Consider the following 26,674-nt stretch of genomic DNA (forward strand, 5'->3'; position numbering starts at 1 on the left):
TAAGGAAGTTGGTTGTTGCCTATCATCATGGTGGTGACTAAATGAGCCTTTATCTGACATGTAGACAAAATTTGACATTTGTTCTTTTCCTCCCCATTGGCTCTAGAGTGTGGCCTTGGGTGAGTCAAACCTTCTTCCTTGGCCTCTATAGAATTAGGAAGTTGGAACTAATGACCTTGGAGGCCTCTTCCCACTGTGACAGCTTATGCTCTAAGAGGTGGCCCATAATTTCCCTCAACATCATTGAATTCCAAAGTTGGACTCCCCTCTGCTCCTCTGTCAGTCCAGGCTGTTTGTATTCAGGTGACATGTGCCCCTAGGGACATGGCCCACCCCAACCCCCTTTTCAAAGCCTTCATTGCAGACAGACACACACACACACACAAACAAGCCCTAGATATTTGCAGCATGGATCTCCACTTTGAGGGACTCAGTGAACATTCCAGGGCAGCAGTGCCCAGAGCCAGACCCCTGCCCTGGCCATCCCTGCCGCCCTGCTGACACAGCACAAGAGCCGGCATGGTCAGGGTCACAGGCAGACCTACACGCCACACCATGCTGGAGGCTCTTTCACCCCAAGGGGCTGTTTTGGTTCAGCAGCTTCTGTGGCTTGAATAAGTTAATCACTGATGACAAGAGATTAATTTATAACTGGACAGCAGACAAGATAGTTCGGGCTTTGGCGGGGTGGCACTGAACTGTGGCGCGGGGCATTGCTCAGAAGACACCTGGGTCTGCAGCTTGGTGCAGAGGCTGGGAACTTCAGATCCTCACTGATTCCCCGGAGGCCACTTGGTGCAAAGAGAGGAACCACGTGCTGAGGACTTCTGCTTCCTCTCTCCAGCGTATTTACTTGTAGAAAACATGTCCAGGCAATAGACAGGCCCGTTAGAAAAGTCCAGTTAAGAGACAGCACCAGCATGCCAACCCAGCCCAGGCCCGTTGGAGGAAGAGGGAGAGGGGTGGGGAGAGAGGAAGTCATGGAAAGATATGGAAGGATGGATGGGAGCCTGGGATTCCTACAGCCTGAGTCACCCAGCTTGTGGATTCTCCCACTCCACCTTAGGCAGGGCTCAAGCAGGTCTTTGAGGATCTGCCCTCCCATCCCACATTGTCGTTTCCAATGTTAGCCTCCTCGTTCTGGGAAAAAAAAAAAAAAGATGGAAGTGCAGCATGATGCGTAGGCCTCTCTAGGGCCTGATCTTCATGCTCTAGATACTGCTGTTATATCAAGTAAAATGACTCTTGTCTGCCACACTGGAGATGCGTGGCTGTAGATACTGGCTTTAGGGGCTACAATTTTTGCCAGTTTCAGCAGTCTCCTATATCCAGCCAGGACAGTTTAGAGTTCTTAAATCAGGTCTGTTTATCAAAGAAGCCCTGGCAATACTTCCCTGATGGCCATAGGACCCCAGGAGTCCACAATCTAACTAGAGAAAGAACATGAGAAAGAGGGAAAAGGGAAATGGGACTGAAAATAGGGTGGAAGCCTGCCTGAAAAATGGGGGTGCAGAGGAACTCCTCTGGGGGCTACCAAAATGTGGGCTTCCTGCCTAAAAGGGCTCTGGGAGCCCAGTGGAGTGGTGGGTGACTTACGCTTGATTGTCCCCCAACAGTGGATTCTTGTCATTTGGATTCAACCCTGCTGCCCTGTCCCCATTTGTTCACACCACGTGCACCAATGTCTCTGTCTTTGTTTATGTCCTTCCTTGACCCAGAGTGCCCTTCCCAGCCATCAAGACCTGGCTGGGACTTCGCTTGCACTGGAAAGCCTTCCACAGATCTTTATGCGGGACCTCAGGATCCTTCTCTTTGATCCCTGTGCTTCTTTGTATCTATTGCAACAGTATCTGTTGGTTCTGATAGGCAGATTAGTATCACCTGGGGGCCTTGTTAAATACACAAATCATAGTCCTGAATCACAATGTCTTGGGGTGGGTTTTGGGAAGCTGTTTTCTTTTACTTTTTTTTTTTTTTTTTTGAGATGGAGTCTCACTCTGTCGCCCAGGCTGGAGTGCAGTGGCCAGATCTCAGCTCACTGCAAGCTCCGCCTCCCGGGTTTAAGCCATTCTCCTGCCTCAGCCTCCCAAGTAGCTGGGACTACAGGCGCCCGCCACCTCGCCCGGCTAGTTTTTTGTATTTTTTAGTAGAGACGGGGTTTCACCATGTTAGCCAGGATGGTCTCGATCTCCAGACCTCATGATCCACCCGTCTTGGCCTCCCAAAGTGCTGGGATTACAGGCTTGAGCCACCGCGCCCGGCCGGGCAGCTGTTTTCATTGGTCTTCATATGTGTTTTGAATGCCTGGCCAGGGTTGGATATGTCTTTTCTGGACTGTGTCTCCTGGGGGTGGGCATAGAACTTATATCATGGTGACCACATGTCACTATGCCCAGATAACCTCCTAGGCCTGGCAAAAGGCATGCAGAGTGTAAGGCTCACACCCTTTAATTCACACCATTTTAATTCATTCATAGTTCCTGCTTCATGCCCCAGACACTATGCTGGGTTCTGGGGGTACAAGAGCAAAACCCAACATAGTTTGCCTTCACACGGCTTCTAGTCTAATGGTGGGAGAATAGAGGTGACTCAAATTCCCAATGCCCACATAATTACAAAGTGCAGCTTGAGTGTTAGAAAGGAAAAACAAAGGTGCTCAAAGAACCTGCAACGGGGACTCTAATGTAGGCTGGGAGGTCAGGGAAGGCTGAGCAGAGCCCCCAAAGGAGGGGCAGTAAAGGAGGGGAGGGGCTGGAAATAGTCTCTTTACGGGAGTCTTCTCAGAACCATGTTCATGTAGGCCAGCTGGGAGGCATTAGGGTGTAAGCTCCTCTACAGACACCCAAGATGGTTTCCCAAGCTTCTCACACCTGCCCCGCCACCCAGCCTTCACTTCTGCTTTCCTGCCATCTGCTCTTGCTGTGAGCCTTTGGGAGCTGATGTGTTTGTTAACAAAGGAAAAACCCATTTTTCCATGCTGGGTGGCTGCCTGCTAGCATATACGGTGCCTCTACCGAATTACCAAAAGGTGTACCTCCATTTGAACTGACGTAACCTTGCACTGGGCACATACATGACTTGGCCGGTGGAGCTCAGGCTGGATTCAAGCCGCTACTCATGCCTCCACTACCCTCTCTTGGCCCAGTGCCCTTGCGCAGTGAACAACTTGGACAACCTTCTGTAGTGGCCCTGCTGCAGTCTCCTCCTAGGCAGAAAGTTCTGGCTTCTTGGCTCACCCTCACAGCTAGAAGATTTCTTTATCCCAGAAGGAGATAATTACATCTTCTATGGGCATAAATCTGTTTGGACATTTAGAGAAGAATTTATATGTATTTTCTGAAGGACTGGGTGTTTTTTTGATCTAAATTGAAATGATGATTCTTTTAAATATGATCCAAGAGAGTCCTTTCATATGGTAATTCACACACACTCTGGCTGATAAGCCCTAGACTTGGCAAAAGGTTCAAAGCAGAAATTGGGTTCAGATGAGGCGTAGGGATGCTTTTTGATCTGATTTTCTTCTAGCCGCTGACATTGGGAGAATTTTGGCTTCTGAGTGGCAGTGGGCCCCAAAAAGCCTGGTAAAATAAGATCTTTCTTTTCTTTTTTTTTTTTTTTTTGAGACAGAGTCTTGCCCTGTCGTCCAGGCTGGAGTACAATGGCGTGATCTCGGCTCACTGCAACCTCTGCCTCCCAGGTTCAAGTGATTCTCCTGCCTCAGCCTCCTGAGTAACTGGGATTACAGGCACACACCACCATGCTTGGCTATTTTTTTCTTTCTTTCTTTTTTCTTTTGTATCTTTAGTAGATACGGGATTTCACCATGTTGGTCAGGCTGGTCTCGAACTCCTGACCTCCTGATCCACCCGCCTCGGCCTCCCAAAGTGCTGGGATTACAGGCTTAAGCCATCATGCTGGGCCAAAATAAGATCTTTTTAAATAAAGTCTGAAATGCCTAGAAAGGGTAGAGGAGTCCTTGCTACACCTGACTTTAGAGAAAAGAGCCTTTTCTGGGAGAAGATAACTCTCATCACACACTAAGCAAGCCAGACAATCTGAGCCGGAGTGGCCCTTGACATGTACCTCATCTAGATCCTTCTTTTTATCCTTGGGAAAACTGAGGCTCAGAGAGAGGAAGTGGATTGGCTTAGGACCCACAGTGAGTGGCAGAGCCAGGATCACACCTGACAGGTGCTTGCTTCTGCACCTGAACCTTGAGAGTTACTGTTCCCCCACAGAGTGGTGCCAACAGGGTCTGCTATGAGGATGGTGCAGGCTCAAAGGGTGACTGTGTGTGGGAATGGTGAGAAGGGGACACCACCTAGGACCAGAAATCATGGTGTCTCCCCAAGCCCAGTGTGGCCCCTCCTCTTCCAGATACAGAAAGCTGCTTCTGCTACTTAAGCAGGTTAGGGACAGGCATCATCTTCAAGAGGTGACACTAGGAATGAAGTGAGAACTGGGAATGGTGGCAGCAGAAGACAGAAGCTGATCTTATGGACACAGAAATGTACATAAGTGAATCACAGGCCATATCACAGTCTCATCAGTGATTATAATAACTGGTTTTGGGCTGGGGGAGGATTGTCAAAGTGACATCCTCTTTTACGTGCCATATTTTTCCATGTCTGACATCTGAAAAAGCACTTTCAGTTGTAAGGATAAGATGAGCTCACGAGTGCTCAGGAAATGGCAGCATCTCTTGAGAGATTCTGTTAAGGAAAGTGGGGGAGGAAGGGAACTAGATATAAGTCTTCTCCTTTAATACTTTCAGGAGGTATGGTTCTCCCTATCTCACAGATAAGGAAACCGGGTAAATTTCCTGCTCAAGGTCACATAGCCCAAATGCAGCGAACCTCAGCTCTTCTGGTTCTGGGCCATTCCCCACACTTCACCTTGCAGTGCCATGCTAGCTTCTCTTAGACTTACCTTTAATTTCCATTAGTTTCAGCTGACTCATCCTTTCCTCCCAGGCCCTGCTCTCCCTCCTCAGAGGACCTGGGGCAGACATGATTCCTGAATTCACATGCATGGAATAGGAGTGTGGCACCTTGCCTGTAAGCTCGGACTTTGGGAGACAAGTTTGTTGGTGGCTTAAGCATTTGAAAATGCTGGAAATGGGAGTCCTTTTTCCAAATCTGTGAGATCAGGGGATATTCTGAGACAACACCCAGGGTTGGTTGTTTGTTTTTAACTCTAAGACCATCCTGTTTTCCACAGGCCTGGGCTCCATCAGCAAGCCAGGACTCTCTTCTGATCCATACTCCAAAGTCAGCATAAACATCTCCAGCCAAAGCTGTTCCTTGTTCTGTCAGTAACACAGTTCCCAAGGAGACCAGGGCCTCTTTCCTTCCCTTGTCTCCTGGCTGCTCCGCTTCTGGTAACAAAACAGGGACAGCGTCAAATGAAGACCATCATCTTTTGTGAAACTGTCTTACAGACTAGGCAACTGTGAATTTTTCATCAATCCTGATTTCTCTAATGAGTTGCAACATGATCTAACTCCGGCATGCAAAATTCAACATTTCCATTCCCTGTTTGTTAAGGGTGCAGGTGAGTATGAAAAGGCAAATTTCAAAGGTGAACTTCCCTATCTCTGAAGGGCACATGCAGGAGCCTGAACCCAGCTGGGAGCCAGGAGATGTGCATTTTGGTCCTGACTCCCTCCCTGCTGCCTGTGTGTTCTTGGGCAAGTTGCTTTAACCGTTCTGGGTTTACATGCTTGCTAAGGACTCTTTCAGTGCAAATATTTTATAAACACTGAGAAAATTTTCTCAATCATGTAGTTCCTTTGTAATGATACATTTCACACACGCATCATGGCCTATGATACCTGATGAGTTTAGAATTTTCTCTTGATTGGAACAGGGATGGGTGTTTAAAACAAAAGACCTGAGTCCTTTCCACCTGTGGCCCTGAGTCTGTGGTTTGGTAAGTCAATTAGGTTGGAGAGTCACAAGCAGTTTACCCTGTAAAAATACTTCCCATTTGTTTAAAATCAAATCCTCAAGATGGAGTGGTATTTCCAAACTCCAGTGAGTTGGAGCCTCAGAACTAGAGAACTGGATCATGGAGTTAGTCTAGCACATACTTCTGCTTTGCTATACCTTCCGTTTTTGTCTAGTACCACTTGGTAGTGAAATATCTGTTCTGGGTCTTTCCAAAGACAACCACATCCAAGTGGGGAGAAGGCCGACATTCGGGGTGCTGGAAGGGTGGGGTGGCATGATTCAGATCAATGGGGCTGACTTTCCACTGTTTCACCTCACTTGCACTGTAGAGACCAGTTCTGGGACTCCTCAGTTGACAGATATGGAGACCCAGAGTCAAGGAATGATGGTCCCCTAGGACCCCTGGGGAATTTCACACAACCAGAGTCAGGACCTGGCTGCCATCAGCCTAAGGCTGTGTCACTCAAGAGGGCTTCCTCTCCAGATGAGTAAAAGCTGATTTGAAAGGTAAAAGAGTCTAAAAAACATACCATTATCTTAAGAACAACTTTAACACGTGTAGATACAGACTCAAAGATTTTTATTTCTATTTTCAGTCAAACACATATCAAAACCCGGCGTGTTTTCAAACACCACGACCGACACTTGATTTGTGTTTCCTGAAGCCACCCCAGTGAGCCACTATGAAATAAATTAAAAAGAATGGTCAAGGCTGAATGCACACTGAGGTTTCCATGTGCTCAGCTCAGCAGATTCAGGTATGACCCCTACAGAGCTTGGACTCTGAACTGGCACTGACATTCTCTACGCTCAACGACCATTTCACACAATGAATTCATCTGTGTAATTGTGCCTAGCTGTCCCTAGATTAACTCCATGTTTGCATGAAGATCAAAATGCTTACTTTTCAAAGTTTGGTTTTCTTGATTTCTGTCTTATCTGGTGAGGCATTCATGCTTGGAATTTCCTGGGCTTTTCTTTTTTAAATCTCATGGAGAGATTGAGAGTGTTAAGGGGGCAAGAGTAGGGGGCAGGGGCAGGGAGGCTTGCCTTTTATTGTTCTTTTTTGGAAACAACAATTGGCAATTTTTCTTCACTGTTTTGGTGTTATCTTGTTAAAGGCAACCCAGACCTCAGAGTAATAGCATTCTTGCTTTGCCCCCACCCCAAATCCTACCTTAGTCAGAACATGAGCTAGAATTCTGCATCATTAAAAAAAATTCGGCTGAGGCGGGTAAATCATGAGGTCAGCAGTTCGAGACCAGTCTGGCCGACATAGTGAAATCCCGTCTCTATTAAAAATACAAAAACTAGCCAGGTGTGGTGGTGGGTGCCTGTAGTCCCAGCTACTTGGGAGGCTGAAGCTGGAGAATCGCTTGAACCCGGGAGGCAAATGTTGCAGTGAGCTGAGATTGTGCCACTGCACTCCAGCCTGGGCGACAAGCGAGACTTCGTCTCAAAAATATTCGATTGGGCTGTCAGTTACATATAGAGTGCACATCTGAAGTACCTACCTTGATAAGTACTTATGTCTGCTTTGCTTATACCTTCCGTTTTTGTCTAGTACCCCTTGGTGATGAGGTATCTGTTCTGGGTCTTTTCGAGGCCAACCACATCTGAGTGGGAAGAAGGCCGACATTCAGGGTGCTGGTAAAGGTGGGGTGGCATGATTCAAATCCACAGGGCTGACTTCCACTGTTTCACCTCACTTGTGCTGTAGTGGCCAGTTCTGGGAGAAATATTGGAAGGCACGCTGCACCTTTCTTCACAATGGGATCAGCAGGTGAAAGCAAGACGTTTGAATGGAGTGGAGTGTTTCACTTTAATCATTAGCACTGCTGACATCAATGAAAAACAAACAATGTGTATCGTCGGCATGGGCACCTACAGTGAGTGGAAAGGAGGCCAGGTTCTTAGTAAGCTTTATGACGAGGTAGGGGACAGATGGACTTCAAAACGGAGCCGAGGAAGCAGTGTGGCTTATATTTCAGCTGCAGCGTACGATTGTGTTTGTGGTGGAAGAATCCAAACTGTGCCAGCTATTTCAAAACAACATCAGGAGGGCAGAAGTGTGTTTTCCAGCATCCCTAGTGGGTGCCAGGAGACAGCCTTGAGAACACACACACATCTTTTCTCGCAATAGGAAGCCAACTATTTACTTACGCAGGTAATACTATAAAAAGGCATTTGAGTTGCAGCTCCTGAGCTTTGGACCGACCTCTAGACTTGTGTCAAAAGGCTCTTTCTGGAGGACGAAAAGTCCTGAGGTTCTCAGGTCAAGCCCTGGCTCCAACAACAACTTAAATCAAGTAAGAGCCTCCTTTGCCTATAGGTTGAACCAGCCCAGGCAAACACCATTAAGACAGCTTCCAAACAAAGATGACAATATTACCATTTCAGCCTGAACCTGGTTGCAAAATTCATTTTGTGAAATGTTAAAAGTTGGACAAGCAGAACTATAGCATGAATGGGACCCTAACTAAAATCCATGCATTCAACTCATTCGTTCAACAAATATTGAGTGGGATGTGCCAATATCTATCAACTGGGAATGTGTAGTATGACTCCCTGGCATCATTAAATGTGAATGTAAAAGCAAGAGCAGCCAGTATGGTGGTGCTTTCTTCACAAATTTTGTTCGACTACACAGGGTCAGGTGCTAAGGAAGCAAGAGAGTTGGATTTGACCAGGGCTGTGGTTTTGGAAAACCACCATGAAATGAACGAAGAGAGAGTTGAGGATATGGAAGGAAGGGATGGAGATGAATAATTATGGGATTGAAAAGTGAATTTTATTTTATGTTTTTGAGACAGGGTCTCTCTCTCTCTGTCATCCAGGCTAGAGTGCAGTAGCGGAAATATGGCTCACTGCAGCCTTGACCTCCTGGGCTCAGGTGATCCTCCTACCTCAGCCTCCTGAGTAGCTGGGACCACAGGTGCGTGCCACCACGCCTGACTAATTTTCGTGTATTTTGTAGAGATGGGTTTTCATCACAATGCCCAGGCTGGTCTTGAACTCCTGGGCTCAAGTGATCCACCTTCCTTGGCCTCCCAAAGTGCTGGGATTACAGGTGTGAGCCATTGTGCCCAGCCTGGCCTCTGATGTTATTAATAGTGTCTGATCCTGCAGCTAGAAAGGGATTCCAAAGCAGGCGAACCTCTCACACTAAAAGCGACCAGTCATCTTTCGTTCTGAGCAAATTGCAGATGGAGTGTAGTGGAAAGATGACGTTGGATTGGCAGCTGGGGACCTGGATTCTAACCCAGCTCTGTCACTGTTCATCAGTCCCTTCCTCCTTTCAGGCTTCAGCGTCCTCCTCTGTGTAATGAGTGACATTTAAGTTCACTAAGCTCTAATCTGGCTTCTACCGTTTCCCTGCACAGGTGGCATCTTTTTGTCCACTTTGACTTGCCTGGCCTGTTTCAGACTCAGGACTGGCATGGCATGGGCAAGTTTATGGTTTTACAAACCCTGAAGCACGATTTGCAATAAATGATGAAGACATTAAAAATACTGCATGCAAACACCATGGTCTTGAACAAGGACAGGACTTTGGAATTGTAAGAGGAGTGGAAAGGTACTGATGGTCCAAACACCTGTCCTTGAGTTTGAAACCAGCTGGGCAAGCGACTGGCAGACTCTGGGAGACTCACTGGTGCTGGGAACACTGAGTGGCACTTTCCCCAGGTGTGGTATCCTAGGCAGTTTGGGTGGTAGGTGGGCAAACTGTCAAAAATAAATCAACATCTCTAGTGAGAAAATCTTTTTCATTGTCTTTCGATCTTCCCGATCCTTTGAGGGGTCTGTTGCTAGGGTAGGCTTACTCCCAAACCCTTGTAAATATGTCCTTCCTCCCTGAAAACACTGTCCCTTGGCCCCTGCTTTTATTAAACAGAGCAAAAACAGGTCTCAAGCTCAGACGGTTTACCAGTATAGAGTTTAATGATATTGTTTTGTTTTATTGCATTTCTTTTTGTGATTACTTTCCATTAATGGCAAGTGACATTTTTTTTCCATTTAGAGTGATATAAAATTTTTCTTAAAATACAGGTATTCAAATTAAAAAAAATGGTGTAGGTGCTACACAGATATGACACTATGGGACAGATGGTTCCTGGAGTTTGGGAAATGCTGATGGGCGGCGTTCCCTAACCTGACACTGCTTAGATAGGGGAGATACCTCTGAATACAGTGGTGTTTGTAATGCCATTTAGATCTACTGGTTCCGATAACTCATGGGTCTTTTTTTCTTTTTAAATAAATAATTACCTTTTCTTGATCACTATTGTATAAAACTTGGAAATACAGAAAAACATGTAGAATAAAGAGAGAAAATATATAAAATTATGTAGAATAGAATGAAAAATCACTCATCATCTCTCCACTCAGAAATAACCACTCCTAATATATTGGTAAATTTACTAGGAGTGCACCAACATAGCTGTTATGATAGTGTATACATTTTATTTTTGTAGTCTGTTTTATTTCCTTAACCTTATAGTGTAAGCATGTTCCGTATCATTCAAAATTCTTAATAAACATCAGTCTAAATGGCTGTAAGATATTTAATGTAGAGAAGCCTCATAATGGATGTAATCATTCCCTAGCTCTTGGACATTTAACTATTCTCCAAATGTTGGGTTGTTTCTAGTTCTGCCTGTTATCATGCTGTGATGAATATATTTTTGTTTGTTTGTTTAACAGACAGGGTCTCACTCTGTTGCCCGGGCTGGAGTGCAGTGATGTGATCCTAGCTCACTGCAGCCTCGAACTCCTGGGCTCAAGCAATCTTCTTGCCTTGTCCTCCCAAAGCACCAGAATTACAGGTGTGAGCCACAGCACCTGGCCTGAATATCTTTATGCACATCTCTTTGTCTTTATTTTAGATGATTTCCTTGCAGTGATTTCAGAAGTGGCATTCCCAAATGGGAAGATTAATTTTAAGGCTTTTGGGATACATATTGCTAGACCTTTTTTTTCTTTTCTTTTTTTTTTGAGGCGGAGTCTTGCTCTGTCGCCCAGGCTGGACCGCAGTGGCACGATCTTGGCTCACTGCAAGCTCCGCCTCCTGGGTTCGCACCATTCTCCTGCCTCAGCCTCCCGAGTATATGGGATTACAGGCGCCCGCCACTGTGCCCGGCTAATTTTTTTGTACTTTCAATAGAGACGGAGTTTCACCGTGTTAGCCAGCATGGTCTCGATCTCCTGACCTCGTGATCCACCCGCCTCGGCTTCCCAAAGTGCTGGGATTACAGGCATGAGCCACTGCGCCCGGCCTAGACCTTTTTTTTAGGAGGATGAGACATGAATGTATTCAGATCCCCCGAACCTACATGATAGGACATACCCTAATTTGTGTGTGTAGGGTGGTGGTGTCACTAGAAAGAGCTCAGACTCTGCTCCTTTGGGCAAGTTACCCAACTTCACCAATTCCTGTTGGTGCAGGTCTGAGTAATCACTTCCCAGAAATCCAAGAGTGACTGTTCTACAGAGCGAGGCTCACGAGTGCTCATATTTTAGCTTTAAAAGTACAGATGTGGGCCGGGCATGGTGGCTTATGACTGTAATTCCAGCACTTTGGGAGGCCGAGGCAAGTGGATCACTTGAGGTAAGGGGTTCAAGACCAGCCTGGCCAACAATGGTAAAAACCCATATCTGCTAAGAAAATATAAAAGTTAGCTGGGCATGGTGATGCGTGCCTGCAATCTCAGCTACTTGGGAGGCTGAGGCAGGAGAATCACTTGAACCCGGGAGGCAGTGCTTTCAGTGAGCCAAGATCATGTCACTGCACTCCAGCCTGGGCAACAGAGCAAGGCTCCAAAGTACAGATGTCATTAACTTCAGTTTGTGTTATTTCTCTTTCATGAAAAGGGCTCAACAAAAATATTTGGCAAAATTACTTTTCTCAATAGCCTAAAATGCTTTTTTGTAGCAGAGGTAGGAAAGGTTTGACTAAACATCCCTGACATTAGGAAGAAATGCAACAGGCGCTCACGCTTCCTGGTGTCCATGATGCATGTGCCAGGAGCCGAGCAGAGAGCCTGGTGTTGAGCATTTCTAATCTTCCCAAGCAGCTTTCCCCACGGTGGGTTACACAGAACATTGGTTCTGCAGGATGCTAACAGGTATTCCTTGCAAAAACGATTCTGGTGCTTGGAAAAAACTGAGTTAATGAAAATAGAACCCATTCTTTTGTTATTTGAGAATTCCCAAGATGAGGATATGATATTGAGCTTTTGCCAAACTCACTTGATGATAAAATCCTTTTCCATCTCATTGGATTGATGTGCCAAAGACCAGACTTTGAGAATCACTGCTCACAACAAGATTGCAGTATAATATTTCTCTTTGTATCTCACAAACAGGAAAGCTGAAGTCAGGTAAATTGACCAAGATGGCAAAACCTAGTGACTCAAGGACTCAGAGTCAGAACCCAGAGCCACCTGACCTTATTTTTTTATTTTTATTTTTATTTTTATTTTTTTTTAATTTTTTTTTGAGACGGAGTCTTGCTCTGCCGCCCAGGCTGGAGTGCAGTGGCCGGCTCTCAGCTCACTGCAAGCTCCGCCTCCCAGGTTCACGCCATTCTCCTGTCTCAGCCTCCCGAGTAGCTGGGACTACAGGCGCCCGCCTCGTCGCCCGGCTAGTTTTTTGTATTTTTTAGTAGAGATGGGGTTTCACCGTATTAGCCAGGATAGTCTCGATCTCCTGACCTCGTGATCCGCCCGTCTCGGCCTCCCAAAGTGCTGGGATTACAGGCTTGAGCCACCGCGCCCGGCCGCCACCTGACCTTAAACCCATGTTCTGTTCCACTCTCCCCCGGAAATGGGCTCAGACTGTGGGGTGCCCCTGACCCAAGTGTTGAGTGCCTGACACTACAGGGCAAATATGAAATCAAGATCAGAGCTTGAATAGAGAATCCCAAACTGAGTGTGTTGATCCTGGAGACTGGGCCACGCTGGAAACTGACGCAGGGTGAGTAAGCCAAGGAAATGAGCAGCCTGGAAGCTGAGCATGAGGAAGGCGGTTGGGATAAATTTCGGGGATTGCATGAACTGCTGTGTCATGGAATCAGCTGGCTTATGAGGGAACAGGATTCATCTCTTGTACCTGGGGTGAGGTGGAGAGAGGAGGAGGAACAATATTTTATTTGAGGGCTGCCCAAGACTCTCCTCTTACTGCCTCGCAGTTCTTGACTATGTTAATTCTCCAATGCCTCCCACTACGAAGTCATCAAGTATTCCTTTGTCTCCTGTTGTCCCCAAAGCCTCAGCCTGGGCGGTTTGCTGCTAGGGCTCCGCTTTTCAACAGCTTTATACCCTCTCCATGTGCATGATTCTGGCTTCAGAGGTGTGGAAGAAATGGATTCTGATAACACAATAGCATAATAGCTAAAGCACTGCTGGTCCATGTACTCAACAAAGATTCATGTCCCAGGCCTGGTCTAGGCACCACGGATACATTAGCGAGCCATCCGGACACACATTCCCAGCCTCATATCATGGCCCTTCACCGAGGGAGAGATGATAAGCCAGATAAGGAAGTCAAACGTGGCCGGGCGCGGTGGCTCAAGCCTGTAATCCCAGCACTTTGGGAGGCCGAGACGGGCGGATCACAAGGTCAGGAGATCGAGACCATCCTGGTTAACACGGTGAAACCCCGTCTCTACTAAAAATACAAAAACTAGCCGGGCGAGGTGACGGGCGCCTGTAGTCCCAGCTACTCGGGAGGCTGAGGCAGGAGAATGGCGTAAACCCAGGAGGTGGAGCTTGCAGTGAGCTGAGATCTGGCCACTGCACTCCAGTCCGGGCGACAGAGCGAGACTCCGCCTCAAAAAAAAAAAAAAAAAAAAAAAAAGGAAGTCAAACGTTAGGAAGTGATCCACAATAAGGAGAAAAGGGGGAGGGGCCTGACATTTTAGATTGGGTGCCCAGGGAGGCCTTACTGAGAAGGGGCTTTTTAATTTCCATCACAGCCCTTTGAGCAGAGAAAGGATTCAACATTTGTTGCACTTCTGGCAGCTGACAGGCCTTGCACACTTATATATCCCACATTTTCTTTTCCTCTCTAACTTAACAGATGAAGAAAGTGAGGCTCCGAGAAGGCAAATCATTTTTCTTCATTAGAAACTGGTTCAGGCCGGGCGCGGTGGCTCACGCCTGTAATCCCAGCACTTTGGGAGGCTGAGGCAAGTGGATCACAAGGTCAGGAGCTCGAGATCATCCTGGCAAACATGGTGAAACCCCGTCTCTACTAAAAATACAAAAAAAATTAGCCAGGTGTGATGGCGGGTGCCTGTAGTCCCAGCTACTCGGGAGGCTGAGGCAGGAGAATGGCGTGAACCTGGGAGGGGGAGCTTGCAGTGAGCTGAGATTGGGCCACTGACTCCAACCTGGGCAACAGAGCGAGGCTCCATCTGAAAAAAAAAAAAAAAAAAAAAGAAATTGGTTCTGACACCAGAAAGCCCACACTCTCTCTGCAATCTCACACTCTCTTCTTGAAATAACCAGGTCAGCCACTATGTTAGCCCACTTAATAGCAAAGGAAACAGAGGCCAGAAAACCTTGAGGGCCCGCAGAGCTGGGACTGGAGTTAATGTCACCTAATGCGCAGTCCAGTTTTCTTTCTCCTTTAGTAGACTGGGAGCAATGAGTATAGAATCTGTTTTTTTTTTCTTTTGTTGTTGCTGTTTTGTTTGTTTGTTTGTTTTGAGATGGAGTCTCGCTTTGTCACCCAGGCTGGAGTGCAGTGGTGTGATCTTGGCTCACTGCAAGCTCTGCTCCCAGGTTCAAGTGATTCTCCTGCTTTAGCCTCCCCAGTAGCTGGGACGACAGGCGCCTGCCACCACGCTTTTGTCTTTTTAGTACAGATGGGGTTTCACGGTGTTAGCCAGGATGGTCTCGATCTCCATTTCTTGACCTCGTGATCTGCCTGCCTCCGCTTCCCAGTGTGCTGGGATTGCAGGTGTGAGCCACCGCGCCTGGCCTGTTCTTTTTTACTGGGGTACAGAAAGAAACAAAAGACTCAAGGGCTCGTCAAGACTTCTATGCATGTGAAATGGTAGAAGCTGACTTAACAAGAAGGGAAAGTGACCAAATGACTCAGTACCCGATTTGCACCACACCACTCTCTTGAATAGCTGCGAGGAAGCACTTGCCGGTGGAAGGAAGGTCCACAGGCCAGCAACATGGGCATGACCTGGGAGCGTGTTAGATGTGCAGAGTCTTAGACCCCATCCCAGACCTACTGGATCAGGATCCGCATGCTAACCAGGTGATCATGTGCATGTTAGAGTCTAAGAAGCCCTGCTCTGACTGCCCCGTCCCATAGTGCAGTGACGCTGGGCGTCCTCACAGAGCAGTCAGCAAGCCTAGGTATAGTTATGGGAAGACTCATGCCAGGTAGGACTGCGGAGCTGGGGTGACACGGGCAGAGGCCTCTGCAGAAGCTTAGCTCTGGTTGGCCGGGCACGGTGACTCACGCCTGTAATCCCAGCACTTTGGGAGACTGAGGCGAGTGGATCACGAGGTCAGGAGATCGAGACCATCCTGGCTAACACTGTGAAACCCCGTCTGTACTGAAAAAAAAATACAAAAAATTAGCCGGCCGTGGTGGTGGGCACCTGTAGTCCCAGCTACTCAGGAGGCTGAGGCAGGAGAATGGCATGAACCTGAGAGGCGGAGCTTGCAGTGAGCTGAGATGGCGCCACTGCACTCCAGCCTGGGCGACAGAGCGAGACTCTGTTTAAATAAAAAAAAAAATGCAGCTTAGCTTTGGTTCCCCCAGCAGCAGCAGCTCATTTTGGAGGGACTGACTGAAGGGGAGGGGTATGGGATGGTGGTGCTCCTGTTTCACTTTACTGTCCCATTGAGACTAGGACTGGCGGGAGAGATTTTCTCTATGATCTGCTGAAACCTGGGAAGGAATCTGCAAGAATAAACAGAGACTTTAGAGCTTGCCAGTTCTGATATTTGGAGGCCTTTGCAAGATCTAATTCAATTATTTATTGATGACCTACCATGTACCAGATACCGGGAATACAAAGGGAATAAAATGTCCTAGTGTTGTATTGGGAAGGGAGGGTCACATTCTTGCATATGTCTGTGTTTGGGGATGAGATGAGTTGGGGGCAGACCACCAGGGATAAAGCAATTGCATGTCTGGTGTCACCTGGGTCCTGAGGGGCAGGACAAAGGACAGATTAAGGAAGGCTTCATGGAGGAGGTGGCTCCTAAGCTGTCAAGTAGGCTACGAAATGCTCTATGCGTGGGCTAACCCATTCCATACACTCACCACACACACTCACTCACATGCACTTACACACAAACTCCCACCCACACTCACACATCTGCATCCACACACAGGCATGTATACCTACTCCATCCACACACACTCTCACAGCATGTATACCCACTCCATCCACACACACACACACACACACACACATGCATGTATATCTACTCCAACCACACACACACTCACATGCACTCACATACAATCTCCCACCCACACTCATACATCTGCATCCACACACACTCTCACAGCATGTATACCTACTCCATCCACACACACGTATTATGTGCACGTACACCTGCACACACACACACACACACACACCACACATTGTAGTATTTTTCTGGGGAAACAGAGAAACAGTCACTCTTTTGAAGAACCTCAGAAACTGCACAATAAGAGTTCTTGATTTATCATGAAAATTCAGATAAAGTTGAAGGTCTAACTTCCAAGAAGATCTTCTAGACTGTTTTCCAGATTGTTATAAATGCATCTTCAGACATGAAGGAGCACCTCACGGTTGCACTCAGATACCTCCTGGGATGTGATTTAGTGTTGATGATTATCGTTACATGTCAGTGAATATAGTTTGATGAAAACTTTTAGGGAAACAAGTTTTCAGAAACTGCCCCAGATTTACTGTAGTAGTAGTCAACTCTGAGGATGCATTTTTTGACCAGGCAACTATTGTTGGGGGTCTTATACCTGACTTGGAGAGGTGCGTTTGTGCCTTTTAGGTAAGATGGGGAATAGCAGGCCCCCAGACTTAAGAGCTACAAGTGATATTTAAGATAAATTGATCCTTAACATTTTTCCCAAGTCAGAGTTCTCATTATTTGTCTCCTTGATGCCAACAGAGTAAAACGCAAAATGGCTCACCACATGGTCAAAGCGCCTCCCTTTCAACTGGCCACATCCTGGCTTTCCCGTGCTCTTTCTACTGAACCAAGCTCTGTGTTCCAAGAAAGCATCCTGTCCTCAAATCTCCGTACCTCATTCTCTGCCGAAGCCATGCCCAAGCAGTGCCCTTTGCCTGGTATGTTTCCCTCTCCCATTTCCCTGCAACTCTGCCTGTCAACCTCTTCAATGCAAAGTTCCAGCCCCACCTTCTAGAAGCTTCCAGAAGCCACTATTGGGCTTTGGCATTAAACAACCTGTGTTCAAACTCCAGCTCTGTCAACTCACAGGGTGAGTCTGAGTATGTGGGTCCTTTTGAGCCCCTGTTTTCTAATCTTTAAAAGAAGGGAGGGGAAAATATTTACTTCACACTTTTATTTAGTTTTTCAAAGATTAAATGAGACAATGTGATTGAAACTGACTAGCATGTAGGAGATAGTCAAGAATATTTCAGTGGATAATTTCTCTTCCTCTCCTGATCAGGTTGGATTAACCCTCTCTTTTCTACAGTCCAGAACGTTCTGTACCTTACAAGCTGCCTTGGATCTGAAGTTTCTGTGTTTGTGAGGTGGACTCATCTTGGTCTCTTGCCTGGTAACTTTAGCATAATCCTTGCTCAAAAAATTAAATGAAATGAAATAAGACTCTTTGCGTATCACTTTCTTTTTTTCTGCGACATTCCTTCTAACAGCCACCGAGCCTGAAGACAGCAAAGCTGCCCAGACTTTTCTCCTGGGCTCCAACCCCTCCTGTCTGACTGCTCAAAAGAATCTCAGCACGCCGGTCTCACAGGCACCTCAAATCCAGCCTGTGGAAACCTGAGCTGCCTGTGTTCACACTCCTGTATCCTAGAACCATGGTTCTCAAATGTGGGTGCTTTTGCCCCCAGGTTACATGTGGCAGGGTCTGGGGATATCTTTGTTTGTCACAACTAGGACAGAGGGTCCTTCGTGGAGTTTTGTAGGCAGAGGTCGGGGATGCTGCTGAACATCCCACAGTGCATAGGACAGTCTCTGTAACAAGGAATGATCCTGCTCCCAGTGTCACTAGTGCCGGGTTGAGAAATCCTGATCTAGAGGGAGACTCTACCTGGTAGGTCAGGCCATGGCACCGCTCTGCTCACAATCCCCCATGGCTCCCACGTCCCTCAGAGTAAGATGCACACCCTCTGGGTGGAGGACACGGCCTGCAGGGTTCCGCTCCCCCACCTGCTGAGCCCCGACTTCTTATCGCCCTCTCTCCCTTTCCTCCACCCCTTCTCCTCTTTCCCACCTTGCTTGCCTGCCCTGCCTCCCGCTGTGCCTCCAACACGCCTGCCCCAGAGCCTTGCACCGACGTTCCCTCTGCCTGGAATGCTCTTCCCTCAGTCACCCAAGTTCATCCCTTGCTGCCTTCAAGTGTCTGCTCACATGTCAGCTTCCCCTGCAAGGCCATGCCTGCCTACCCCTGTTAAAGCTGCAGCCCTTCCCGGCATGCCATCCTCCTTGCTTGCTATAGGTTTTTCCATTGCACTGATCACCTTACAAATGGGTTTATTTATTGTATAATTTTCTCTTCCCACTAGAGCGTAAGAGCTACAGGAAAGTGATATTTTTGTTTTGTTCACTGATATTTTCCACTGCCTGGTGCTTGAAAAATGTTTGCTGAATGAGTAAATAAAGCAGTATCATACTGTCCCCAACTTGCTCATCTTACCTCTATTTTGTAACTGATCTATGTAACCACCATTTAGCTGACACCCAAGTGTCAGAATCCAAACTTGCTTGAGTCTTCCCTTTCTCTGTCTTTTTTATTTTTTGAGATGGAGTCTCACTTCTCACTATGTTGCCTAGGCCGGACTTGAACTCCTGGGCTTGGCCGATCTTTCCACCTCAGCCTCCCAAGTAGCTAGGACTATAGGTGTGAACCACTGCACCCAGCTTACCTCTCTCTTTCACAGCTTTATTGAGATATAATTCACATAAAATAGAATTCATCCATTTAAAGAGTACAATTCAATGGGTTTTGGTATTTCATACAGTTACGCAACCATCACTGCAACAATCTTCGAATATTTTCTTTCTTTCTCTCTCTCTTTCTTTCTTTTTTTCTTTCTTTTTGACAGCTTCTCGCTCTGTCACCCAGGCTGGAGTGCACTGGCGTAATCTCGGCTCACTGCAACCTCCGCCTCCCAGGCTCAAGCGATTCTCCTGCCTCAGCCTCCTGAGTAGCTGGGATTACAGACACATGCAACTACACCCAGCTAATTTTTGTATTTTCAGTAGAGACAGGATTTCACCATGTTAGCCAGGTCTCGAACTCCTGAGCTCAGGCGATCTGCCTGCCTCGGCCTCCCAAAGTGCTGGGATTACAGGCATGAGCCATTGCGCCAGGCCCAAATATTTTCTCTACACTCAAAGAAACCCCATATTCCTTAAATATCACCCTCTAGCTCCCCCTACCCGCCCCCCCCGCCCCCCCCCCCCCCCCCCCGCCGTTTCTCCTCATCTCTGGCAAACACTCATCTATGTGCTGACGACACGGGTTCTCCTGTTCAGGACATTTCATGTCAATGGAATCATACGACATTTGTCACTGGCTTCTTTGATTTAGCATACTGTGTTCCAGGTTCACCCATGTTGTTGCCTGTGTTAGTATCTCATTATTCTTATAGCCAAATACTATTCCATTGCATAGAGGCACTGCATTCTGTTTATCCAGGTATCAGTTGACGGGCATTTGGGTTACTTCCAGTTTGGGGCTACTATAAAAATGCTGCTCTGGGCTGGGCACAGTGGCTTACACCTGCAATCCCAGAAGGGGTCTGAGGTGGGCGGATCACTTGAGGCCAGGAGTTTGAGACCAGCCTGGTCAACATGGTGAAACCCCATCTCTACTAGAAACACAAAAATTAGCTGGGCGTGATGGTGCGTGCCTGTAATCCCAGCTACTCGGGAGGCTGAGGCAGGAGAATCACTTGAGGTTGCAGTGAGCCGCGATCAGACCACTGCACTCCAGCCTGGGTGACAGAGTCAGACTCTGTCCCCCTGCCTCAAAAAGAAAAGAAAAGAAAAGGAAATGCTGCTCTGAACATGTGTGTCCATGTTCTTGGGTGGACATATGCTTTCATTTCTCCTGGGCATGAACCTGGGAGTGGGGCTGCTGGATCATGTGGTTACTCTGTGTGTAAACTTTTGAGGACCTGCCACTGTTTTTTTTTTTCCTTTTCCCTATGAATCCACATCCAACTCGTAAGTATGGGCTGTGTTTCTCCCTCCTGAATCTGTGCTCACCTGCATCTGCACGGAAACCTGGAAGTTCATACCTGGAAGGCTACAGTTCATACCTGGAAGGCTACAATGCCTGCTAATGGGGATCCCTCTCCACTGGCTCACCCTCACCTGCACAGGGGAGGGAGTTTCCCCTTCCTGACGCCGAGGCCACACCCCAGCCCATTCAGGGGTGCCTCTGGAGGTGGGACCCAGGCAGCAGTACTTCCCAGAGCTCCCCAGGCAATTACAATGCACAGCCAAGCACCCGCTTCCTTCTGATCCACACTTCATCACCTGCCACCCAAGTGCCTTCACGACAGCACATCTGATTGTGTGATCTGGATTCTCCTTGAAACCCCTCTGTGGCTCTCCGTGGCCTCCACAGTAAAATCCAAGCTCCTCAGGATGCACATGCATCTCAGTGACCTGCGTCCACCACCACCCGTCTTGCCTCCTTCCTCTCCCTGACCCACGCTGCACATGCCACGCTGAGCTACATGTGTGCCTGCCCATCCACACCTCCACGCCTTGGGACAGGCTATTCCCTCTTCCCGAAGTGCCTGTTCCCATCTTTCATCCTCCTCTAGGAAGTCTTCCCTGACTGCTCTCCCTTAGTGGGCTGGGATGGACCCTCGTCCAGAGCTCCAAGCAAGCCTCTGTCCAGACCCTCACCACACCGCACTGTAACTGTGTTCACTGGCCCCTAGTCCAGGAGCGCCTCAAGGCCAGCGCTGGGATATCACTCATCTCTGGATCCTCAGCCTGTAGCTGCCTGACTCATGGTAGGTGATGGGTTCTTTCCTTTTTTGGCATACGTGTGTTAGGGGATGTGATGAATGAAGGGGTGAGTGAATGAACACCCTCTGGCCTATGTAGAAGCCGTGACCAGGTGCAATCCTACCAGCTGCCCAACTGTGTTCTCCCGAGTCCCAGCAATAACCCTGGGGGCAGGCAGCAGGGCCTGCTCAACCCCCGACCTGGACCAGCGAGACCTGCGCACGTCTCCCTCGCGTGGGGACATCTACCTGCATTTCCCAGTCTCAGGCTCAGTGTGTTTCATTTCTCCAGCCACGGGGCCCAGCAGGTGTCAGCAGCAAAGGAGAACTGGGTGGGACAGTCCTTCCCGAAGATAAGGCAAAGTGCTCCAGCCCAGAGATCAATCCTGAAAATCCACTTTCAAAGGGATGAATAAGGTGGGACATCCCTGGTTCCTTCTTCAGCCATAAATCTCTAGGCTCAGATGGTAACTGTCCTCCTCTGGACAAAGCTGTAAAGAACACAGCATAGCAGCAGTCAGGAAAGAGCATGCACAAGAAAGGTCCTTCTGGTGGGGCAAGGCCCACCTGTCCTGCCCCCTGAGCTTTGCCTCCCTCCCTGCATGGGCTGCCTCTGTGGGGACCTGTTGGAGTTGCAGGGCTTGACTGCCAGTGCCGGAGGCTTCCGTGAGCATTTGTCCTATGAATACCCAGGCTCCGTTCTGCTGCTCAGCCTGCACTGATGCCACCTGACTTCCTGTGAATAAATGGAGCACTGTAAAGGGAGTCCAGCTCAGCTGCCCCCCATGTGACTGTGCAAGACTCACCTCCCCTCTTGAGGAGGCAGTGGGGTGGGTGGACTAGATGATCCCGGAGGCTGCTTTCAGCCGCAATGCCCCAGTTGCTCCTGTTTTGTTTTGTTTTTTGACACAGAGTCTCACTCTGTCCCCCAGGCTGGAGTGCAGTGGTGCGATCTCGGCTCACTGCAAGCTCCGCCTCCCGGGTTCACACCATTCTCCTGCCTCAGCCTCCTGAGTAGCTGGGACTACAGGGGCCCACCACCACACCCGGCTAATTTTTTGTATTTTTAGTAGAGATGGGGTTTCACTGTGTTAGCCAGGATGGTCTCCATCTCCTGACCTTGTGATCCTCCTGCCTTGACCTCCCAAAGTGCTGGGATTACAAGCATGAGCCACTGCGCCCAGCCTCCTTCTGGTTTTTCTTTAGACAGAGTCTCTCTCTGTTGCCACATTGGAATGCAATGGGCCGATCTTGGCTCACTGCAACCTTTGCCTCCTGGGTCCAAGTGATTCTCCTGCCTCAGCCTCCTGACTAACTGGTATTACAGGCACCCACCACCATGCCCAGCTAATTTTTTGTATTTTTTGTATTTTTTTTTTGAGACGGAGTCTCACTCTGTCGCCCACGCTGGAGTGCAGTGGCGCGATCTCGGCTCACTGCAAGCTCCGCCTCCCGGGTTCACGCCATTCTCCTGCCTCCACCTCCTGAGTAGCTGGGACTACAGGTGCCCGCCACCTCGCCCGGCTAGTTTTTTGTATTTTTTGGTAGAGATGGGGTTTCACCGTGTTAGCCAGGATGGTCTCGATCTCCTGACCTTGTGATCCGACCGTCTCAGCCTCCCAAAGTGCTGGGATTACAGGCTTGAGCCACTGTGCCCGGCCAATTTTTTGTATTTTTAGTAGAGACGGGGTTTCACCGTGTTAGCCAGGATGGTCTCGCTCTCCTGACCCCATGATCCGCCCGCCTTGGCTTCACAAAGTTCTGGGATTACAGGCGTGAGCCACCGAGCTGGTCTAACTTTTTTTTTTTAATTTTGGTTTTGCTTTAGGAGAATTGCTTGAACCTGGGAGGTGGAGGTTGCAGTGAGCTAAGATCGTGCCTTTGTACTCCAGCCCACGCAACAGCATGAGACTATGTCAAAAAAAGAAAGAAAGGAAGGAAGGGGGGAGGGAGGGAGGGAGGCAGCTTATTTGGGAGGTGATTCCTGGAAACACTGGCGGAGAGAGAAGTCAGGTAGGGAAGTAGAAGCAGTCAATACTGGGTGCAATTTCAAGCCAGCTACTGCTGTGGGCAGCTGAGCTTCATCCCAATAAGGAGCTCAACAGCTCTATTCAATGACTTCTCTCTATTCTCCCACAAAACATCTGCGACCAGCCGCTTTGCTCAACCTCCACATTTCTCTGCATCTTTATATAGCTTCTCCTCCTTTTATGATAACTCAGAGGAACAGCTATCCCCTTCCTCTGAACAAATGCCTCCACTTCAACTCTTCATCTACTCCCTTTCTACCCCTCCAAAATCTTGCTCCGCCAGAGACCCCCCTGCCTTTCTCTACTCCCACTCCCTCTTCGTCCCCACCCCTTGATAACGCTTTGCAACCTGACTTTCATTTCCCCTTCTCCCTCCCGTGCACTGAGACTCGTGGGCTTTACTGAGATTCTTTTCCCAGAGGATCCTTCCTCGAGTTTCCGATACATGTCTATCCACCTTGTTTCAGAAATAGTCTATCATCATTCACTGCTAAAAAATTCTCATCTCAAAATGTAAGGATCATGATAGCTACACAACAGAGTTGTGGTAAGGATTCAAGGTTAAATAAACTGTCTAGCAGAGCCTGGCACAAAGAGGCAGTCAGTACACAGCAGCCACCGATACTGTCACCAAACTTAGTTATTGGAGTTTGCAACCCATGGGTGATCAGAACAGAGTACGACAAGAAGGAGAGCTGCTAGAGGCAAGAAGTGACTGCAGACGACTTGACACCGAGAGAGGAGAGAGAATAATCTCAAAAAGCAGTTCCGAGAACAAAAGAGTAGTAGTAGTTTGGGATCATTTTGCAGAACTGCAGGAAATCGGTGCCATCAGAGTTCTTGAGATTTCCCAGTGTCTTGGACATTTGTGGTGATGGGTATTCTTAAGGATCGCGACTCTAGTTAGTAAGAAGAGCTCGTTCACAATCATTGCAACAGTGTTTCCCTCTTGAATAGAAGGTGCTGGTTTTCAATGTCAATACTAAATGTTTAGTAACAACTGGCTGCAGTTGACATTCCCAAGCAAAAGTGGGTGTCAAGCCCTATCTACTAGAGGAACCAAAGGAGAACCAGCCTTGCATGGTTGGTCATCCGGTCACTGAACTTTCTGGTACAAAGTCAGAGGTTTGGGACTAGCATGAGAATAGAACAGCAGTGGGATGAGTAGACAAGGGAGCCCACACACAGACCTGCAGGAATGTACGAATGAAGTACATGGGCACCGAGGCATTTCAAAGCTGTGGGGAGAGGATGTCTTGATTATTTTATTATTATTATTATTTTGAGACGGAGTCTCGCTCTGTCTCCCAGGCTGAAGTGCAGTGGCGTGATCTCAGCTCACTGCAAGCTCCGCCTCCGGGGTTCACACCATTCTCCTGCCTCAGTCTCCCGAGTAGCTGGAACTACAGGCACCCGCCACCACGCCTGGCTCATTTTTTGTATTTTTTAGTAGAGACAGGGTTTCACCGTGGTCTCGATCTCCTGACCTTGTGATCCGCCCGCCTCGGCCTCCCAAAGTGCTAGGATTACAGGCGTGAGCCACCGCTCCCAGCCAGATGTCTTGATTAAATCAATGGTGCAGGGATGATTGGCTAAGGGCTTGGAAAGGCATAAAGTTCCATCTGTGCTTCACGTCATATGTCCAGATAAGATTCAACGTCTAAAGAGTTACATGTCAATCAACCAGAAATTGGAAAACAAGTGCTTGGCTTATTTCACTTAGCATAATGTCCTCCAGGTTCATCCATGTGGTTGCAAATGGAATATTCCCTTCTTTTTTGGGGCTGAATGGTATTTTCTTTTACGTATAGACCACCATTTCAATAGAGAATTGGTTAAGTGATTATATATTGATAAAATGGACTTTTATACAGTCATGAAAGTCATGTTTTAGAATAGTCAATGCTCATATCTATTCTTAAGTAAAATAATAGGCTACAAAAAACATATACTGCAGGAGCTGAGCAAGAGAGTAGCCCTGCCTGCTGGGCCTGTCTGCTCCCCTGAGTTAGGCACTCCAGGAAGGGGTTGAGAGCATCTGAGTCTTGGAGCCCAGCCCTGAGGCCCTCAAACTATCCCTGCCTACTAAGGGGCCCTCAGGGACAAATGCAGGACCAAAGAGTTGCACAGCCACAGAGTCTAGTGTGCTCAGCCCTTCAGTATGTGATAGAAATAGGCCCAGAGACGGCAGGTGACCTGCCCAGGGCCTTCCAGTCCTCACACAGCTGGAACCAGGATCCACAGCCCCCATCCTGGAGCACTGGACATCACATTTCAGGAGAATTGGGGGTGCTGGGCTCACACGGGAGAGGTCTTGCTAGCTGCCAGCCTGGGGCTCACCCATCTGCTGTCCACCCCTTCAACATCCGTAGTGGGACTCACAGGTACAAGGCTGGGACCTTCTGCTGCAGACACAAAGCACGCCACCACCTGAGGTCCAGGGTCATGATTCGAAACCCACCAAGTGCCCATCAGCCCTTTCCCAGGTTGCAGGGAAAACAGGACCCCAGCCCTCACATGCTGCCTGGCCATCTGCTGCTCACGAGACCTTGTGGCCCCATCTTTAGGAAGGCTTTGTGTGTGAAGATTTTTACACGCACTTGTCTTAAGGCATCTTCGCAGCCCTGCAAGGTGGGTTTGATTGTCGCCCCCATCTTACAAGTGAAACAGGTTTCCAGAGTCTGAGTAGTTTGCCAAGGTGGGGAAGGGGTGATCCAGGACTCAAACCCAGGTCCTCCAACTGTCACATTCTCTGACTTTCTGGGGGTCAGCACCCCCAGTTCCTTCTCTCCGGGTCTGTCAGAGACTCAGTAGAGACCCCAGGCGGAAGCTCAGTGACCTTTGGTGCGTGATAGGGACCTGGGGTCTTGTCACTGTCCTGACACCTTATCCTCTAGGTGGCTTTGAAACCATCTGTGTCACTTTGGGCTTCCCCAGAGGTGCCAAACCTGGCCCCAAAATTCAGCCACTCCACCCAGCCTCTGGGGGCTGAGGCAAAGGCTCCTCTTTTCTCCACGAAGCTAGAATAAGGACCTTCTGGGGGCCCAAGGTAAGAAAGGGTCTATTTGTAAAGGGCCTGGTGTCTGCGTAAGCTCTGTGTATTTTCTTACCTTTGCTTTTCGGGAAATCTCATTCAGAGGAGACTTGGAAGACGCGGAAGTGATGAACGGCAAAGCTGCAACAGGCTGGAAGCCCCACCTAGCATGACTTCCTTATTAGGCACATGGGGAAACTGAGCCCCAGTGGGTGGAACGGGCCTCCACGGGCACAGTTGGGACAAGAACCCCGAACTCTCCAGGGCCCTCTACCGCTCAGGCTGTGCACATGGGGCTGGTCCCGAAAAATGATCCAGGCTGACGCGGGGACAGCCAGACTGCGAGACGGGGCTCACTGGCCAGCCACCCCAGGGGCAGCGTGGGCACTTGGGCAGGAGACTCGCACAGGAAGTTTCGAAACCTTCACCAGGATTTCAGAAC

This window comes from Trachypithecus francoisi, unplaced genomic scaffold (genome assembly GCF_009764315.1).
Source record: "Trachypithecus francoisi isolate TF-2019V2 unplaced genomic scaffold, Tfra_2.0 Lachesis_group20, whole genome shotgun sequence".
In the NCBI taxonomy this organism is placed as follows: Eukaryota; Metazoa; Chordata; class Mammalia; order Primates; family Cercopithecidae; genus Trachypithecus; species Trachypithecus francoisi.